Raw genomic sequence first — 13,576 nt, 5'->3', positions numbered from 1 at the left:
GAATGAATAATAACTGCAGACAAGTGAAACTTGTTAAAACTGAATTCCAAATGACTGTTCCTTCCCCAGTTTTGTGCGTTTTGAGCATGAGAGTTCTGATTCAACCCAAGGACCTTTTAAAGATAATGGCTAAAGATTTAATTTATAAAGATTAAACGGATGACAGCAACCAAATGATTCTCAAGAATGAGCAAATACACGTTCTTGAGTGAGAATGCACTTACCATATATTAAGCCAAAAATAATATTTAGCCTAAATACGATGAGTGCTTTAACAAAAATCGCAGCTTTTTGCTGAAGATACATGTGAATCATGAATATTTGTAAATATATATCTTTTAATTACAGTTCAACTTATATTTGTCTTTCATGATCTGTGCCTTTCTTTCATGTCATACAACTGGGCCCAAGGACTTTTCTCTCTTGTTTCAGGGCTCTTTCTTCCAGAATGTCATTTATTTGTCAGTTTGTCCCTTCACATATTCATTTATTATTTAATTAATTCTTGTATTCACTCTTTTAACAGATATTTATTCAGAGCGTCTTAGGTCTAGGGAACCATGGGTAGCGCTGGTTGTTAAATATGGCAAATAAAAAGCTCAGTCCTTGGCTTCACAAAGTTGATTATCCTGACTTGACTTAAGGACTTGTTCAGGATTTGTTTTGGGTTCTACAACTTAATTGATTTCTGCAGCAACATCCTTCCCTCAGTTTTCTCTGTAAATAGAGACCAGATTTATTTGATAACCCAAAGATAACTATTGCATGTCTGAATTCTGAAGCCCTATTTAACCTGTACCCTTATCGCCTCCACCTTCACTGAACAATATATTGTGTGAGCTGTGTTGTGAACAATGTTTTTACGGTTCTTATTTCATCAGAAAGAAGAATATCTTGGGGATGATGGCATTTTTTGGACAAAGCCAGTGAATATGCACTTGACCAAGGAAGTTGCGAAACTATTTCTAATTAACCATGTTGTTTCCAAAATTCTGTCGACTTTAATAGGAATGCATGCCAGAGATGAAGAATCAGGTGAAGCAATAGATTGGCATACAAAATTGACGTCTTGCCCACATAACTTTTAATTTTTTTAAAAGCATGTGAGTCAGTGCTTGCCCCAAACTAAGGAATTCCTTGACCCTAATTGCATTCAGGGGTGCAGTGGGCAGTAGGATACTAGGGTATGACTTGAAGCTCTTCCATTTTTCTTATAAGCAAGAATGAAGCAGCAGTTCCCTAGTAGTTGCAGAGAGGGGAAAATGACTTCAGTGACTTTGACTTGGTTATAATATTTTCATTGGCTTTTATGTTTTGCACACAAGACTTCATTTCTGTGAACCTTAAATGAATGTTAGGTATCTCTTTTGCCAATAATGAAGTCTTTATTAAATAAAGAATATTTTTGTACATACTTCAAATAAATAAGTAAATTCTTTCCTGGTGTATAAAAAATGGTCTAGTAAACTGATGAAAAAAAATCTTTAAAAAAACAAAACACAGGGGTTCCTGGGTGGCTTAATGAGTTAAGCAACTGCCTTCAGCTCAGGTCCTGATCCCAGGGTCCCAGAATCAAGCTCAGCATCCTTGGGCTGCCTGCTCAGCGGGAAGCCTGCTTCTCCCTCAGGATGCCCTTCCCCTTTCTTATGCTCTCTCACTCTCTCAAATAAATAAAATCTTTAAACACACACACACACACACACACACACACACACACACACACCACAAAACCCTTAATGGCTGGCATCTAGAAGTGCTCTATAAATATTTGCTGAATGGATAAACCAGGGAAGTTATTCATGGTAAAAATGGAAACGACCAGACTCTTTAATAATAAAGGTTATATATAGTCAAATGTTACTTAGCGATAATATAAATAATATCCTCCCTGATGTTAATAAAATAGATCAACCAAAACTTGGATAGCTGTTAGTTTTAAAGCAATAAGAAATAAAAATCACTTGATAGTATTGCTAATAAATTCAACATAATAGGTTGTATTACATTCCAACTTTCTTTGTGAATGAAATGAAAGGCTGTTTAGTCCAGCCTCCCATCTGAAGTAAAATTCCCCTCTGAAAAAATTCTTATTATCCAGCTTTCAGTTGAATAGCTCCAGTAACTGGGAGCTCACTACTTGTAATAATCCACTCTATTGTTGATGTTATCATAATGTTTTTTAAATTGTCATGCTGAATTCTGACTACCTCTAATTTTAATTTTCTTTTCCTGATACCACCACCTAAAATAGCACACAGAAAACATCTGTTTTCTCTTTGTTATAGTATTTCCAAAACATTAAAAAAAAAAAAAGAACATATGTCTTATACACTGTGTGGTTAGGAAATTTAAAAATTACAGGGCATGTCAATGTTGAAGATTTTCTAATCAAACTTAATTATTATATTACATTAGTTAGACTTGTGTACATGTGTTCACTTTTACATCCTGGCTCAGGCTAACTTCCTGTGAAAATCTACTCTTTCTGATGAGAATAGAAATGGCACTGTGGCTTCTATTCAGAACGGGAAGCTCATCGTACCTAATTTTGAGCTCACATTAGTTTCAGCTGCTATCCAGCCTTTATGCAATTTCATGCAGCAATATAGTTCTTGTGTCTGGCTTTCATTTCCCTTGTCTATTATAGCATATTCTTAAGGTAATATTTAACATTAAAAAAAACCAAATTGGCTTAAATCAAAGGTCTTAAAATATAATTGACCTGCGAAATTCCTGAAAATGTGTATTTTTTAAATATATGAAACTAAACTTGCTTTGCAGTAAGCCAATTTCTCACATCTCAGATAATGATTTACCTCTGAAGTGAGGAATATGTAAAGAAGCCCCAATAGATTTGCTTTTAATTTTGCCTAATTCCAGGAAATTAACTGATTTTAATGATGCAATTCTTATCTGGATACTATCAACATTATAAAGAGACCTCCCTGCAAATTTTTGTAGTGTAGTATGTAGGACCCTTGAAGGAACAACTATATTTAATAAGGAAATTTTGTTCTCCCAGCAAAGTATTTGTTTCAGATTTCTTCAGATCAGTTTCATATTCAGTTTTCTTTCTCAATCAAATTCCAAAATGTAAAGAATTTGCAGTAAAATGAGTAACCTATGGACAGACAAATGCAACCAAGTGTTGAATCAAGAAGTAAACTTTTTCACTTAGTTCAAGCAAAATGTTAATTTCAAGAATATGACTTAAAGCTGCATAATCTATGTACATTAGGGTACATACTTGTGGATTTTGTGGCATTCTCGTTGCACCATTGAGAAACTTTATATCTTTATTCTTTCAAATAGTAGAAGATAGAAATTGTCACCCCTTGATTTTTTCTTGTAAAGCTTCAGCATCTTTGGTCCCTACAAAGAAATATGACGAAATTGTGTGCTCTCATCACTTTGATTACTCTGAACATTCTTAGTTTTTTGTCTCTCTTAAAATGTCAATCCTAGGGGCGCCTGGGTGGCTCAGTCGTTAAGCGTCTGCCTTCGGCTCAGGGCGTGATCCCGGCATTATGGGATCGAGCCCCACATCAGGCTCCTCCGCTATGAGCCTGCTTCTTCCTCTCCCACTCCCCCTGCTTGTGTTCCCTCTCTCACTGGCTGTCTCTATCTCTGTCGAATAAATAAATAAAATCTTTAAAAAAAAAAGTCAATCCTATGAGGTTGAGCATTTTTTAGTATGTTGTAGAGCATATATTCCTTTGTGTGTGTGTGTCTGTGTGTGTATATATGTGTGTGTACTGCCTGTTAAGAGTCCTTGATCATTTTTATAGATTGAATTGTCTGAATATCTCTTACTGATTTTCACAACTTATTTATACATTTTGTATATAAGTGTTTGTTGGTTATGTTTGGAAATACCATCCCTTGATCAGTGATTATGCATTTCACTCTCTTATTAATGCCTTTGGATAATCGATAATTTCTAATTTTAGTATAATTTAATTTATCCATCTTTTCTTATAGAGCTAGTGCTTTTGAGTCCTGTTTAAGAAATAAATCTTTCCCAACTCCAGGAATATGATGTTCTTCTCCTATAGCATCTTCTAGAAGCTTTAACGTTTGACCCCCTGCATTTGGATCTACCTATTTTTAACTTGATTTTAACTTGATGTGTAAGGAAAAGCCACAGTTCACTTTTTTTCCCATGTGGATATCCAATTGACCTCATATATTATTGAAAAAAAAAATACCTCCTTTCTCTACTAGTTCCTTGTATTACCTGTGTCATAACTTATGTGATGGCAGGCACTGTATACATGGGTTTTTGTTTCAGGAATCTATATTTTGTTTATTTGGTCTGTTTGCCTATCCTTGCACTCATAACACCTATATCTTGATTTATAATAATTTTATAATAAGTTGTAGTATTAACAGAGTAAGTATAGTTATCAGGAAAATGAAAATGAATCTTATATTGAGCCAGAATGTCTAAATAAACTTGCAGGAAAAGCAAACAAAAGGGCTAACAACATCAAGTTTTGGTAAGGATGTGGTGCAACAGAAATTCATAACAGCACCACCGTGTGTGTTTGGGGAGGCCGGGGTAAAAATGGACTCAAGTACTTTGGGAAACTGTTGGCAAAATTGACTAAACTTAAAAATACAAACATGTTTGGACCCACAGTCCCACTCCTGGGCGTATGCCCAACAGAAATGCAGAAATAGATGTTCACAGACATGAACAAGAATGTTGATGGCTGAATTATTCATAATAACTCCACACTGGAGATATCCGCACATTTAACACTAGAATGGATACATAAAGAGAAGTAGATTATACAATGTAACATCAGACAAGAAAGAAAATGAACAATCTACAACCTGCTATAGACTGCTAAGTGCAACTCCATTGATGAATCTCTGGAGCAATTCTTTGGGGAGGAGAAAGGTGAGCACATTTGGAAAAGGACACCGTGAGAGCTTATGGGTTGCTGGCAAGGGATTCCTTTACGGATCTGTGTGGAGATTACACAGTTGTGTTCATTTTGTGATAATTCCTAACACAATATGTTTATGATTTGTTCTTTTTTCTATTTATATGTAAAGCCTTAATACAAATGTATCAAAAATGTTTTGAATGTAATACTGCAAATATAGTATTATAGTTAGATGCCACCATTTCAACACTGTATTTCCACAAAGTAAATTAAGGTTGCATTTTTATTCCTATGCATTATGCATGTTAGTTGTGAAATGGATAATGCATTTGTTCCTAACGGCCATCTTGGTTTATTACTGATGATAAAGCAAATTGTGCTGGTACAAGCTCAGATTTGCAGTCAGTCAAGAACATTTTACATCATAATTCAGTTAGTTATCCTATTAGGTCTCTCTTCCAGCTTTAGGTAATTGACAAATTTCATAAGCATGTCTTCCATGCCTTAGATAATAAAAATATTAAAAATGACAGTGTACAGGATGAAAGCCTGTGGCACATCATTAGGGAGCTCTCTTCAAGTTGACATAGTCATTAATCAACATATTTGGGGCATAATTATTAACCAATTTTGAGTGCTCCCAAAACTGTTATCTTCCAGACCACAGTTTACCATTTTATATTTATCAGAAATATTGCCAAATGCTTTGCTAAAATCAAGTTAGACATATATCTGTGGAATTTTCTGTGTTCTATTAAACAGGAAGATGATCAAAGGGAAATCCTTATAACCCACTAACACTACCTCCAGTATCACCAACCCCCATTTCTCTTTTATTCTGAATGCTTATAACCCACATACCAGATTTTGAAGAAGAGCTTTCTTACCTATTTTTGTCTCTAGATTCAGTAAGTTCCTTGTTTTTAGTGTGTGTGTGTGTGTGTGTGTGTGTGTGTGTGTGTGTGTGTGTATGTGTGGGTGGGTGGGTGGGTGGTGGTGGTGGTGGTGGTGGTGGTAGGGGGAGCTATCTTTACTTCTGGCAGCTCCTTTGATAAATATTCAGAGAAGCTAGGTTACATTGATGAATAATGCTGGCATTATTTGGGATATAAGCTGAATGTTTCAAAAAAGTTAAAGGAACTCTGCCTCTCAGCTTATGTCCAAACATGTCACAGGCAATTCCTGTACTCAGTTATTAGTTCTGCTCCTCCCAGGATGAAGTGAAAGCTCTTGTCTTCGTTGGAGAAGGTAGAAATGGGAGACAAGCAGTTCCGTCTACTTGTCATCTAATAATGTCTGATCAAATCACTGCTTTTTTTTTGTTTCAAAAGGTACTTTAATACTCTTTTGTTTTAACCATACGTAGACATGGATTTTCCCATATTTTAGGAATGAGCGTGGCATTGCCATTTTCACTTCTCTAGCTCACCGCAGACTCTAATTAAGGGCCAGGGCTCTCTTTTCTGGCTTCCAGTCAACAAGTATCTACACTTGGTTGAAGCCTATTCTAGTTCTTCTAAGTAGGTCAGATGCCACACCTTCTAGCGTTTATGTCCCACTGTAAATAAAGTCTGAGCTCATTAGCAGGCAACTTTTTGCACTTCTTCCGCTGCTATTTTTTTCATTTATCAAAGAGATAATTCTCAATTGTCTGCTTAAACTTTATTTTTTCAAATATTGCCTTTCATCGGTCTTATTATTTTAGATCAGCTTTCATTTGCACCTCAAAATACACTGTTCATGATACTCTTACGTTACATATGCTTTTCAATGTTCAGAGGGTCTTTTCAATCCATGGAATCATGTCTTTTTTTTTCTTTGTCAATTTTGAAAAAAATTCAATCATTACTTCTTCAAATGTTTATGTTCCATGTATTTGTTTTATTCTAGAACTCTTTAGGCTTATCATTGAAACTCCATCTTTATCCTCCTTGTCTACAAATGTTAACAACTTTATTGATGCATCATCGATGTATACTAATAGGTACATATTTAAATTATACAATTTGATATTTTTATGTATGTTACACCTATGAAACCATCACCACAATCAAGATGATTAATACGTCCGTTACCCCAAGAAGTTTACTTTTGCCACTTTGTAACCCCCCCTTTTTTAAGATTTTATTTATTTATTTATCAGAGAGAGAGAGGGAGAGAGCACACAAGCATGGGAAGAGGTAGAGGGAGAGGGAGAAGCAGGCTCCCCTTTGAGCAAAGAGCCTGATGCAGGACTCATCCCAGGACCCTGGGATCATGACCTGAACTGAAGGCAGATGCTTAACTGACTGAGCCACCCAGGTGTCCCTGTAACCTGCTTTTCTCCCCCTCCTTGTCCCCCTTCCTCCGGCAATTACTGATCTGCTCTTGTTCCTGTATATCATTTTGCATTTCCTAGAATCTTATATGGATGGAATTGTACCATATGCACTTTTTTGGTCCTGGATCTTTTCAGGTTATTTTCAGATTAATCATGTAGTGTGTATCAGTGTCCATTCCTTTTGATTACTGAATAGTGTTCCGTAATGTGGATATACACCATTTGTTTATCTGTTCATCTGTTGATGTACATGTGGGTTGCTTTCAGTTTTGGGCTATGACAAGGAAAGCTGCTAAGAACATCGTGCACAGGACTTTGTTATGTTCACAGGCTTCATTTTCTCTTGGGAAAATACCTAGGTGGGGGATGGTGGGATCGTATGGTAAGTAGTATGAAGCCGAAGTACCTTCGTCCATGTAGATGATTCTTTGCTCAGCTCTGGGTGGTTTCTCCATATATGTATGCTAATCATTACTCACCTGAAGACTTGAGAAAGGCCTCCTGCTGCCCTTTCTTTTGCTTCTGACTCCAGCCAGCTGGTCTCAACAGCTCTCTCTTCTCAATTCAAAGACTCCACCATGGTCTGCCTAGGTTCTTTCTAATGTCTCAGCCTGGAAACTCTCTCATGATAGGAAGCGGGGAAGTAGGACTCACTTCATTTTGTCCTGTATCTCAGGGATCCCTTTGTTGCCTCATATCTTATGGTCTTGCAAACTGTCATTTTGTATATTTTGACTGCTTTTCCATTGTTTCAGGTGGGGAAGTAAATCCAATCCCTATGACTCCATCTTGGTCAAAAGCAGAATTTCTTGAATTCTAACATGTTTCATTTTTTCCTATATTGACTTCTGTATGAATCCTTCAATATTACCTTTCAGCTGAGCGATTCTTTCTGAGGTAACATGTAATTTGTGTATTTTCCTCTGATGGAGTTTTCTTTTTCCTGTCAATGACTACATTTTTATATCTAAGATCACTTTTTGGTTCTTTGTAGTATCTGTCTGTAAACGCTTTATTTCTCCTGGTTGTATCTGATCATTACTGCTGTTTTTAATGGATACATTACTTATTTTATATTTTTGAGAACCTAAAACATATTTATTTCCACTGGTCCTCAATGGTTCTTACATCTGAAGTTAATTTCCATTGAACTTTTGACTTTGTTAGCTGACTTTGTGGCATTTGTTTTCTTTCCTGTGATTTGAAATGTTGGTTTGTACACTCTTCTTGACAACCAGTCTCTCTGTCTCTCTGGCTCTGTCTCTCACCTCCTTTTCTGCCCGATAGTTTTGTGACTTTATTCAGCTTCCCACGTCCCCAGTCCAGAACCACATCTGACATGGATGACCTTGTGCCTTTGTTGGGCAGGGTTATTAGAGAATCACAAGTCCGGTCACTGAGTCAGTGGTGCGGAGCTCATATATACCTGTTTTCTAACTTCCTTTTTTTAAAAAAGATTTTATTTATTTGGTGGGGGGAAGGGGCAGAGGGAGAAGGAGACTGCCCGCTGAACAGGGAGCCTGACTCCAGGTACCATCCCAGGACCCCGAGATCACGACCCAAGCAGAAGGCAGACACTTAACTGACTGAGTCACGCAGGTGCCCTGTTTTCTAACTTCTTTGAGCACAGGATCATCTAAGCCATATTTCTAAGTCAGTAAGCAGCTGGTTTAGTCTTGTCTCACAAGCAAGTTAGTCCTGGGCCAGTCTTAATTTTCAGCCCTGACCCAGGCTTCCTTTCTCTGACACACATGGAGAGACTTACATTTACCAGTATTCCCCAGGAGCTGGTGCCCCGCTGCCTCTGTGTATTCCCAGACCCTGACTCCAGCCAGCCTCTGCTTTGGTCCTACCCATTGCCTTGCATTTTGGTTGCATTTCTTGTGCATGGAGATGCTTATCTTAGTTTTTATCCTGGCTATGTCTTTTCAATTTTCTTTTTATCTGTCTTATCTAAAAATACTGTGTATTTAGAGCAGAAGGAGGCCTCCAAGCCTGAACTCATAATACGATCTTGCCCGAAAGTCTCCTTTTCAATTTATTCTTTTCATCTGATACATATTTTTCAACCAGTTATTAAAGGTGGTTCTATACTTAATTGAAAAAAAATTTTCTACCTTTTTCTTTTAAATTAGAATCTAGGCTTATAATCTCTGGTGGTGTTTCAACCACCCACTTGGGCATAATGTTTATGCAGGAGCCATTTATCACTAGAAAAGAAATTTCAAGCCCTCTCTTGAACCACCTACTAAGTTTTTCTTTTCCCTCAGAAGTACTGAATTATAAATTATAAAGCAGAAATGGCCATCATAATTACAAGCTTTCCCTAAGTTTAGAGGGCTAGTTTCATCCATTTCTCCAGGTTCTCCATTAGAGTTTATCACTCAAGTAATCCCAGTAGAATGGGACACTAGAATATAAACACTATGTATCTTTATAATTCACACACACACACACACACACACACACAATGGGTGTATGCATGTGTGAGAGAAGGGATAAAAGAGAAAAGGGAAAGACAGGGAGGGATGAAGGGAAGGTCGCAGAGGAGAGGAAGAGAAAGAGAGGGAGGGAACAGCATTCTTCCTGCCTAGGCAATGGTAAGAGTTCTCTGTAAGTGCACATCTTACAGTTCATGCTAACAACTTACTTAATCTGAAATCTACTGAAATTTTTGGATCTGTTATTTCCAAATAAGAGTTAGTGTTGTCTTCTTAGAAACTTAGAGTTTATGACTATTCAGTATCTCTACCTCCTCTACCTTCTCTTCAGCTTTGCAGTGTTTTCCTTTGAGCGATCACAGCATCCATTGGGAAGGCATTTGCCCTCTTACACTCTCCACAATATGTTGGGGAGCACTTCTGCTCTCTTATATACCATTTTCCTGAGGTTTTTGTGATGAAAGAGTTATCATCCTTAATCCTTGGATCAATAGAGGCTACACATTTCACAAGCCAAATGAACAAAGTAATCAACTTCCCCAAATTACACTGCTTTATAGATCAAAGAGAAATAGGAAACTTTTCATTGATCTTTCTACCTTGTTCTTCAGGAAAGCCTGACATTTGCCCTCCCCTTGAGGTTAATCATTATTCTCTCCACGTGTACTTCGGCAAAGGAATAACTTTTAACTCATATTTTCCCTTCTTTTAGAATTTTGCTTCCCTTAAAGTTGACAATAAATTCTACTTTTTAAAGTAGTGAGATTAATGGGATTAAGTAGTTGTATGTTAATTGCCTCCTTATTGAAAAACTGTAATGAGGCAAAAAATTGGGTAACTTAAAAAAATTTATACTGGTATATTTTTTGAGGACTAGTTAGGAGTAATATTCTAATTTCACTGAACAATTAATTGCTCACATTTGCCCCTCTTCAGTCATTGTAATAATCGTGTATTTACTTTGACGACCAAATCACCTTGTTGCTTTTGGTAACACACAGATAGAATTTTCTATGCAGTTAGCTATAGAATTTCCCCTAAGTTTGGAGCAATATATCTAAAACATAAGAAAGTATATTTATAATCTCTTGATGATGGGGTATGTCATTATCCCAGAAATTCATCTACAGCTCCTCTAACATTTTACAGAATTCTAGGTAAAATAGGCGTGTGGGTGATAGATGACCGTAGGGAATATTAGATGCTGCAGTAGGGAAAAACAGCATATAGAAAACACGCACAGACAGAGACAACTAACTCCCACTGTTAGCGAGCAGATTTCAGGAGAGTGATTCCAAGGAGATATTGCAGATTGGATTCCCCGGGATACAAATTCTAAGATGGAGAAGAACATGTAGGGAATTTATTAGAGAGTACCTTTGGGATGGACAGCTGTGGAAGGGGAAGGGATGAAGTGGAAAGAGGCAGAGGGAGAAGTTGAGATGCAGTATAGTCTCAGGGGAGGCGTCGACCAATTCTGCAGACCGCCATGACCTAGCAGTTTTCCCAACTTGGGGCGGGAGGAAGGACGGCCCTTTCGAACTCCTGGTTGACCAGTCACCACATGTGTACAACCCCAGGAAGGGACGTGCCCTTGGATACAGTGCCTCTTTTTCACTCAGGAAGTTCCTCAAGAGGGATTACAGCTAAGGACTGTCTCTCAGCAACACTGAAATAACTGAGGTAATAATTCCTCCTGTCATTAAAGGAGGACCTGAATGGCATATCACAGCATCCACTGCAGGAGGTAATGCTTGCAGTCGATGTGCTGATCCTTGAAGGAGAAGTTACACTTTCTCACTTTTATTGGAACATGTCACACCCTTGTTTATATATCGTCTGTGGCTGCTTCAACCTACGATTGCAGATGTTAGTAGTTCTGCCAGAGGTGTATGGTCTGGAAAGCCTAAAATATTTAGTATTGAACCCTTTGTAGAAAAAGTTCGCTGATCCCTGATATAGGGTTATTACCTTCAAAGAATATTCTATCACTCCCTGGTAACATAAGGAACACAATACAGAATGTATTTTTCCTTGCCTCCTGTCCTTTGTGCTATCATAGTCCTAGGTTTTACTTCTACATCTGTTATAAACCCTCTAATTCATTATTACTGTTTTTCTTTTAAACACTCCATTAAGGGCACCTGGGTGGCTCAGTCAGTTAAGTGTCTGCCTTCGGCTCAGGTCCTGATCCCAGAGTCCCAGGATGGAGCCCTGCCTTGGACTCTCTGTTCAGCAGGGTGTCTTCTTCTCCCTCTCCCTCTGCCCCTCTCCCCACTCATAGTCATTCTCTCTCTCACTCAGTGTCTCTCAAATAAATAAATAAATAATATTTTTTAAAACCCACTCAATTATGTTTTAAAGAAATTTGAAAGCACAAACAAATATTTTATCTTTACTGACATGTTTACCATTATCAGCATTCATTTCTTCATATAGAAATGAGTTTCAATGTGGGACATTTTCATGGAAGCTGAAAAATTTACATTTATTCAAGTATGTACCTATGGGTGATGAATTCTCCCAGCTTTTGCCCTAAAAATCATGTTACTTTCATGTTTAAAGGATATTTTTGCTGGACATAGAATTTTAGATTGACAGATTTGTTTTGTCCTTTCCTTTTCATCCTATCAGGTGTCATTCTGTTGTCTTTTGCTTTGCACCGTTTTTGCTAAGATGTTATTGCCCTCTGGCTACTTTTGAGATTTTTCTCTTTAGCATTGTTTTTTTACCAGTTAATTATCATGAGACTTGGTGTGTTTATCTTTGTATTTATCCTGCTTACAGCTCTGAATTCCTTAGATATCTGGGTTTACTATTTTCAAGCGCTGTTTCTTCAAATGTGGTTTTTAGGGGTGCCTGGGTGACTCAATGGGTTAAATGTCTGATTCTTGATCTCAGCTCAGGTCTTGATCTCAGGGCTGTGAGTTCAAGTCCTGTGTTGGGATCCACACTAGGGATAGAGCCTACTTAAAAAAAAAAAAAAATAGGGGCACCTGGGTGGCTCAGTCAGTGGAGCATCCAACTCTTGGTTTTAGTTCAGGTCATGATCTCAGGGTCCTGGGCTCCAGCCCAGTGTCAGGCTCCAGGCTCAGTGTGGAGTCTGCTTAGGATTCTCTCTCTTTCTCCTTCTGCTCATCTGCCTCTGCCCCACCCCCTGTGCTTGTGAGCTCTCTCTATAAAGTAAATAAATAAAATCTGTAAAAAATGTATACCCCCCAATCTCTACCTTCTCTACTTTCAGTTCTCTGTTTGCATGTTTGTTAGGACACTTAATATTATCCTATAGGCTACTGTTCATTTTTAGGCCTTTTATCCCCTCTGAGCTTCCATTTGATGGTTTATAAGGCCCTGTATTCAAGTACACTAATGTTCTCTCCTCAGGCTGTAATCTGCTGAGCCGATCCAGTACATGTTTCATTTCAGGTATAAAAATAGTTCAGAGGGACACCTGGGCAGCTCAGTTGTTTAAGCGACTGACTCTTGATTTTGGCTCAGGCCATGATCTCACAGTTGTGGGATTAAGCCCTGCATCAGACTCCATGCCCAGTGTGGAACCTGCTTAAGATTCTCTCTCTCCCTCTCCTACCTCCTCTCTCCCTCTCCCCCCCCAAAAAAAATATATATATACACACAAACACATATATGTATATACATATATATATACATGCATATACATATATACATATATACACATATGTATTTCAGAAACATATATATAGTTATATAATATGAAAGAGAATATAAAATGAATATATACATATAGTTCAGAAACTTCCATTTTCTCTTTTGTTGTATATTTTCCCCATTAATATCTCATATTTTTCATTCAGTATTTTATATTTTCTTTCAAATAATGGAACTAATTTATAAGCTCAGTTTTAAAGTCCTGGTTGGCTAATTTCATCATCTCTGTTATT

General features: G+C 37.4%; 1 protein-coding gene across 1 annotated transcript in view; it reads left to right on the top strand.

Moving 5' to 3' along the window:
- The window catches only part of CNTNAP2 (contactin associated protein 2), a 1,871,860-nt gene that overhangs the window by 585,298 nt on the left and 1,272,986 nt on the right, over nt 1–13,576 (top strand). The window lies entirely within an intron of this gene.

The sequence above is a fragment of the Ursus americanus genome, chromosome 3 (assembly GCF_024610735.1).
Source record: "Ursus americanus isolate L20-20 chromosome 3, mUrsAme1.1.p, whole genome shotgun sequence".
Taxonomy (NCBI): Eukaryota; Metazoa; Chordata; class Mammalia; order Carnivora; family Ursidae; genus Ursus; species Ursus americanus.
This window is presented reverse-complemented; position numbering and strand designations above follow the sequence as displayed.